General features: G+C 33.3%; 1 long non-coding RNA gene across 2 annotated transcripts in view; it reads right to left on the bottom strand.

Moving 5' to 3' along the window:
* Window positions 1-2,714, bottom strand: part of LOC111089430 — a 6,270-nt gene extending 3,556 nt beyond the window's left edge. For both annotated transcript variants that reach the window (XR_002613721.1, XR_002613720.1), the window contains exons 1-2: window positions 2,595-2,714; window positions 1,376-1,475 (exon numbers count right to left, since the gene is read on the bottom strand). This is a non-coding gene — a long non-coding RNA (uncharacterized LOC111089430). The remainder of the gene's footprint in view (window positions 1-1,375; window positions 1,476-2,594) is intronic.
* Between the last annotated feature and the right edge of the window lie 5,299 nt (window positions 2,715-8,013).

The following is an 8,013-nucleotide window of genomic DNA, read 5'->3' on the forward strand; positions in this document are numbered from 1 at the left end:
CATACATGATGTATATACATGAGTCACAAATACATGATATATATATATACACGAGTCACATATATATATATATATATATATACGAGTCACAAATACATGATATATACATGAGTCACAAATATGTGATATATATATATATGTATATGAGCCACAAATACGTGATATGTATATATATACACACGAGTCACATACATACGAGGGACTGCAATATACACTAGACTCTAGCTGACCTAACAGCTCAGAACTCCTTACTGAAACTTACTAAGAAACATGCAAGAAAAGCCAATCAAAGAATGTTACACAATCAATCCTCGTTTCTCAAGATTGAAAGGGATATTTTTTGTATCTAGACATTTATGCAAGTGAATGCAATATGATTTGTTTTTAATGTGTACAGTATATTGTACAGGAGCCAAATTTGTTCAGTCAAAGGGCCACATGGCTACTTACCATGACAACAAGTGATATCTGATTGCCAAATTTTACTGTAAGTAAAGTCCCAACTTTCTTGGTTTTGCCTTGGTAGGGTAGTTAAATGATAGCACACAAGGTAATATATGAAATCACATTAGAATGAAAAAAAACTTTTAGTAGTTCTGAGTGAAAGTACTGATTGTAAAAGTTATAACACCAATCCATAACAAAAAACCTACAGGTCATATTATGAAAAGCAATATCCTGTATGAGGTATGTAGAAGCTTTCCAACACTTTTTTTGGGAAAAATAAATAGTCAACATGTAAAACTGAAACCAGAGAGTCATTAAACACAGAAACTCCTCTAAACTACAGAAATGAAAACAGAAAGAAGTAAAAATCCAAAAATCTGAGAACATTTAACTAACAAGATTAAGTATTACTGAAGAAAGAAGTTCTTCCTATGAGTAGTACAGGAACCACAGAAACAGTGAGAAAAAAATTGAATACAAGTCCTAATAACGAGGAAAGCCACAAAGCAGGACTTAGAGTGCCAAGATAAAAGTAAGATGAAGCAACTTTGCCAACAGTGGACCTACACAGATGAGAAACGACAGATAACTGTACCGGCTGAATTACAGTCAATAATCAAGTAAAGTCCCACAAGGATAAAAAATACTTAGTCAGTAATCACATAACTGTAGTTCTCAAAAATGATGTTATAAAGATGTCCACAAGCAATATGAAACAGTTCATTTTGAAAAACCAATTAGTGGAATGCCCATCCCTTCTTTTAGGTATAGAATTACATTTAAGGGCTTTTCTACCTTTAAATGCTGGAGTATAGAATTAACTCTAATTAAACAACTATATATGTTACATTTTGTATATTTGCACTAAGAACGATTTTTAACCAGTAATTTGACTGAAGCTTCACCTTCAAATTTAATCTTTACTCACCTTTCTTTCACTATCATCCAGTTTGATGAACTGTTTCTTGTAGTTTACCCATTATATTGTGGGTTACTATGAATGGAAAATCTTTATCACTAGAAGTCATCTAAATGATTAAAGGAGCAATCAAATATTAAGAATAATATATCAAAGTACATAAATGTAGTGTAACCGAACTTTATGATATCTGGCAGAACTGGCCTTGATCTTACCTTAATCTTAAATACTTAATCTTGATCTTAAATACTTTATAATCTTTACAGGAAATACATCAGATGCTATTGTGATACAACACAGGCTGCATACAGTTTTCAATATTAACAGATTTGCTGCTATGTGACCCACTGTTGGATCACAATCAACTTTTAGTTATGGACTGCAAGACACACCCGGGGGTCACAGACAATTATGCTTCAAAGCCAAATTTCTCTTGGGGCATATGAGTTTGGAACACTGTGACTGCTCCTTGGCACCTTTTGAATGTTTAATTTTTATAGTTAATTTATTATGCAAACATGAATGTGTTAAAAGTTATATTTATTTACAGGATATGTACTATAGTATATTTTTAAGTTGCATAGAGATATATTGTTCAACTACATTACACAAGGTTAGAGCTGCAGTGATTCATTCAAAGATATTAAATTTTAAACCACAACATTACATATAGTGGGTTTCCTCCTTACCAAGTACCAATGATCTTTTACAAGAAAATGGTAAATAAGGACAAGGATAATAAAAATTATATATAAACATTATACATTAAAAAAGAAAAGTAAAATAAATAAATTGAAGACATCTCAGAAACAGGCAAAAGTAGTCAATTAAACTTAAAGCCAAAACTCTAAAAGAAGAATATAACATTTGATAAATGCATGCAGTTCTTGTACACATACAATTCAAGGATAAATTTCTAAAACTGTTCCAGCTCCATCCTGTCAGTTGAAGTTAAATTTATCCCTGATTATATATATACGTGTTCTTAGTATTACATCTAACGTACTCCTAGCCCTAAATGTGGTTATGGGATAAACTGAAATAGTAAAGCCTGAGGTTATACACACACACATATATATATATATATATATATATTATTAATAACAATACTATATTATTACATTTATAGTATATAGAATTAAAAATATATAGTTCTGACATGACACTCAGTTATTGACAGATTCAGAAACGTACTAAAAAGCTTATACATGTTTAAATACAATCTTACCTACTCAAGATGATTTGCTATATGATTTGAAACACTTGGCTTTTTATTTGATTAGCTTAAAGTTGTATCAAAATTTTAATGTAAACTACCAAACGTCAATTTTAAGTTTCTTCGATCCTCTTCGACTACAGCAACTACTAGCCGATAGAGGCCGCCTTATCCCAAATCATCTATATGTTCCGAATTGAAACGTAAAATTTCATTTCTAACTATAATTATCATATATAGATAAGCCAATCGCTTTATATCTATATGAATCTTTCAATAACACTACAAATTACGTTAATAACAAATCTAGTGATTTTATTTTGCATTGATTGGCTTTTTTTACTTACATCTTTATACATAGCAATACTTTTAAGAGAGTTCGGGATAAATATTTTCAAAATTCAAAATAATACTCTAATCTGTTATAAGCATACACATATATATACGTGTGTGTGTAATCTTAAACAGAGCGTAGTTGTTTAAGAATGTTTTATTTTATTTTATTTACATATTGAAAGTAGATTACTATGAACCTATGTCAATATAAATATATTTTTAAAAATTAGGAATAATTAGCTTAACGCAGGGTTGGACTATAATAGCGATTAGTACAAATACTGGGGCCGTCCAACAGTTTTAACCGAGAACTGGACTATTAATATAAATTTAAAATAAAATTGTCAGCTACTTTCGTATAAACTTCTGCTTTTTAAGCTCTGTATATGATTTTTTACTTAGTTTTAATTAAGTCTTGAACTCCCCCCCTCAAGAATTTAATGCCGATCCAATAGCCAAATCATTGGGTAATTCCTCTACTCTAAATTTAATAATAACTGTCAATAAAGTAATTATTATTGAAAATACGATAATTATCTTCAATATTGTCCTATCCTTGACTGAAACTAGGCTCAAATTTTTAAAACACCTTGTATTATCTACATTTTATTACTACTAAAGTTATGTCAGAAAACGGCTTAAAAAAACCACAAAACAGTGACTTGTTTATAGTCGATGGCAAAGAAAACTATAAACAAAAGGGCCCGAAAGAGGATGCCGAATCCTTACCGTGATTCGTGAAAATCCTTCAACTTACATTCCACATCCCAGATTACTACCACACAGTTAAAGCAGTACCCCTGCAGTATAGCAAGGTAACTCGACAATTCTAAAAGTAGTGAAAAAACAAAAAGAAACCTCAACCTTTTTATATTTGAAGTGAAAATAAATACTAACTTTGCTGACGGACACAACAGTAGAATCGCAAAACAGCAAAGTAATAGTAAAATATTATATTTGTCCCAGAATTGAATATTTGCATTTCACATTATTCAAGTTCCAAATAATTAGCCCCCCCCCCATGGCACAGTGGTATGTCTGCGGACTTACAACGCTAAAAATCGGGTTTCGATACACGTGATGGGCAGAGCACAGATAGCCCATTGTGTAGCTTTGTGTTTAATTACAAACAAACTAAATAATTAAGTAAGGTCGTGATTATATTTAATTATTATAATATATACGTTTGTTATAAACTAGCATTTCATGCTTTAATTTTAAAACCGTGATATTATTCATTGTGGGAAAAAAAAACATTACTTTTGTAATAAATCTATCAGAAAATAAATTTTTAAAAAACGAAGAAGAAGACGACTGCGCCTCCGGCTATCAGAACTGAAATATGAGAGTGTAATGGATGCCTACACTAACCCACAAATTTACGTTTTGAATTAGGAATAACTTCTGATCTTCTCCTTAATCTTCTCTGGATGGCTACAATACGTAACCCATAATCTTCAAAACCATCACTGGATTTAACCTTAGGTTTAGATTTATATGGAGAGTTTATATTACTAAGATACTTCATTCTTTTTGAAATTTTTTTTTTTTTCCATTCAGAAATGTTTCTTCAGAATATTCTTTAAAGTTTAATAGTAAAAAGTGGATTGAATTAGTTTGTAATTTTTGAATATTGGTTTGAAATATGATGTTATGATTTTGAATATATAATATTTGCTGTCTAACTTTACAGTAGAAGATATATCTTCCTTCTATTTGACTGCTGGTTTTAAATTATATATTTATGAAAACAATAGTTGTTCTAGTTAATCCATATACAAGGGATTTGGTTTGTTTGGAATTTCGTGCCTAATTTAGAAGTGATAGACTAGAAGATTTGTTTGTTTTGAATATCGCGCAAAGCTACACGAGGGCTATCTGCGCTAGCCGTCCATGATTTAGCAGTGTAAGACTAGAGGGAAGGCAGCTAGTCATCACCACCCACCGCCAACTCTTGGGCTGCTCTTTTACCAACGAATAGTGGGGTTGACCGTTACATAATAATGCCCCCACGGCTGAAAGGGCAAGCATGTTTGGTGTGACGGGGATTCGAACCCGCGACCCTCAGCTTACGAGTCGAGCACCCTAACCACTTGGCTATGCCGGGCCTAGACTAGAAAAAAGGCAGTTAATCAACACCGCCAATGGAATGGAGCAGTCACGTTATTTATTTTGGGATTTGGTAATTTCAACTAAATCTCAGAAAAATCCAGGTTTCGAGTATAGCCATCCTTAATTTTAGGATATTGACTATAGGGAATGGAGCAGCACCCGTTGTTCCAAGGAACCGAATAATAAGATTGCCTGTCACAGTAATAAGGTCCCGCAGTTGAGTCCCCTGGTGGGTCAGCAGGAAGTTTCCGGGCTATAATTCGGGGTTCAATTCCCCGAGGTGGACACAGATGTAGCTTCACTATAAAACAAACAAACCTATAACTTAAAGTGTGGAACGCGCTTAGTGGCACATTGTGACTCGTACCTTGCATCTTCCGATACTCATCTCGGCACGCCAACCGCTATGCCACGCCCTACACCTATTGATTTGTAGATAGTGTGAACAAATACGTTTTAATGTGAATAGATAAAACCGCAATGAGGTTAAACCTTTATTGGTTAGATCCAGTTGCAACACTATCAGATAACAGCAGCAAATGCTCAACTGCAGTATAATGGAGAAAGTGTAAACACCAGTTGCACCAAGATAAAATACTAATTGATATAAGTAAGCTTAAATAGCTTCCCAAATACAATAAACATTGTACTACAGGTCAGACATGTTCACAGTTAATGCCTTAAAATGTCCAATAAATAATATAAGTTTATAAAGATAAACGCTTTTTTTTTCAGGTCTGTTAATAAAAATACGAGAAATATATATGTTCGAACGAGTTTAGAAAATTTCATAAGTCAGTTATTAATAAACTATGCGTAACGAGAAACGTATCCATTAATTTATTTGTGATTTGTCTTGAAAATACAGAAGCAATCCTGCTAACGAAACGTGAATAGCAACAACCGATAATAAGTTCATAGTATTAGAATATGGACGATTATAATAACATTGTATTCAGTTGTATTTTTTTTTTTTTATAATTTGATTTCTGTGATCTAGAAGAATCACGTTTAAGCTTTCGTTTAAGTTGCCTTTATAAATATTCCGACTGAAAATGTTACTGGTAATTGTGTATATTGAGCACAAAATTGTCGTGCCCAGGCTGTTATGACGTGTTTTTCGTCTTTAAAACTTCACTGATGTTAGGCTAGCGCTGATAACTTGAATCGTAAATTTTACGATTTTTATAACCGATTCTGTTGTTTCTTGCAATGACGCAAAACTGTCATACATTTATTGAACTATTTTGACTGAAAGCTTTAACTGCTGTCACGTAGGTATATTATTGTATCTCAGTATTAATGTCGTAACACTTATATAAATCTCTCCTTTTATTTTGTGTTATAGCAGTCACCCTTTTGCTTCGCCTTTAACACAATTAGGTTCTCTTGTCAACAAAAACAGTAAGATATTCAGTTGAATTACGTCATTTCGGTTTGGAACTAAAGCAACGAAAAGCAAAGCTGTGATTGGTTAGTTTTACAGAAGAAACGCAGATCTGTCAGCTGACGACAGAGACACGCTTGTGTCACGGCAGTGCGTGCTCCTACATCAGAGGCATGGAAACAAGTAGAAGATTACTGAAGATTAACACGTGCGTGCAAATTTTTGTTACATTTCAGTTATTTTAAATGATGTTAATGTAAAACATTAAGAGGGGCCATTCCCTATTTTGTTTTGGTCAATCTGACCTTGTTCTAAACTCGATCCTTACCATGGCCGAAGAAGTGTGCTCAGAGAGGAGACTACCTCAGATTCAGAGGGATTCGTTCATAAATGTAAGCGATAGACAAGTAGCTTTATAAATGTTCACGATGTTTAAATGTTGCATTTACTCCGGTTTGTCTGTTTATACAACAGCAGCAATGGCGTAGATAAATTTTAACAACCGGAGTGTATTTCTACTTCATTAGTTTCATGTTTAGTTTTCATACCTACATGATTCTCAAAGCAAACGAAACTTATTTTGTATTGGGAAGCAAAAATATAAAAATCATCATTATATCCCTCTTATAGTCAATATGTAAGTACAACAGAAGCCTGTAGACCACGATATGCCACAGTGCTTTGTAAAATGTCCCCTGGTAGGACAGAAGTAAGTTTACGGACTTACAACGCTAAAATCCGGGGTTCGATTTCCCGTGGTGGGAGGAACGCAGATAATCTATTGTGTAGCTTTGCACAAAGAAAAACAAAAACAACAGCTTGGTAAAAGGTAGAGAATCTATTTTCAGATCATGCTGAGTACTGAAGATACATCAGCTCTAATTTGCACTAATTAGTGATTCCAAGTCAAGCTGAGTACTGGACATATATCAGCTCTAATTTGCACTGATTAGTGCTTCCAGGTTAAGCTGAGCACTGGAGATAAATCAGCTCTAATTAGCACTGATTAGTGCTTCCAGGTCAAGCTGAGTACTAGAGATAAATCAGTTCTAATTAGCACTGATTAGTGCTTCCAGGTCAAGCTGAGTACTAGAGATAAAACAGTTCTAATTAGAACTGTTTGTTAGAAAGGGCAGTCCAACAGGAAGGGATCTATGCTGTAGTTGTATTTATATACAGTTTTAGTGCACTCGATTAAGAAAGGTGTTTGTGACTGTCTAGCTAGACCCATGATGCTTTCGTTTCTTGTCGCTGATATTTGATTAATCATAATACTGTCTGTAGTGGCTCTAGAAATAAATATTGGAATGAGGCTTAACATCTGAGAAGTGAAATCAAGGTAAAAACTTTGGGCTAATATGCATTGTTTCTTTTTGGGGGCTTGAGCACCCACCTCTCCCAAGCCCATTCCATACATCTTGCTTAAGCTTTGAACTTTAGAAAAACTTTGCTTTTTGGCTCATCAGACTTTTAAATTGTTCGAATTACAAACTACAAGCTGTTACTAGTTTTAAATTAACCCTACAGAACTTAGAAAATTTCAAAGTCATTAAACATGACGAGTATATTTTGCATTAAGTCAAGCAAAGATTAAAA

Source organism: Limulus polyphemus, unplaced genomic scaffold (assembly GCF_000517525.1).
Source record: "Limulus polyphemus unplaced genomic scaffold, Limulus_polyphemus-2.1.2 Scaffold6210, whole genome shotgun sequence".
Lineage (NCBI taxonomy): Eukaryota > Metazoa > Arthropoda > Merostomata > Xiphosura > Limulidae > Limulus > Limulus polyphemus.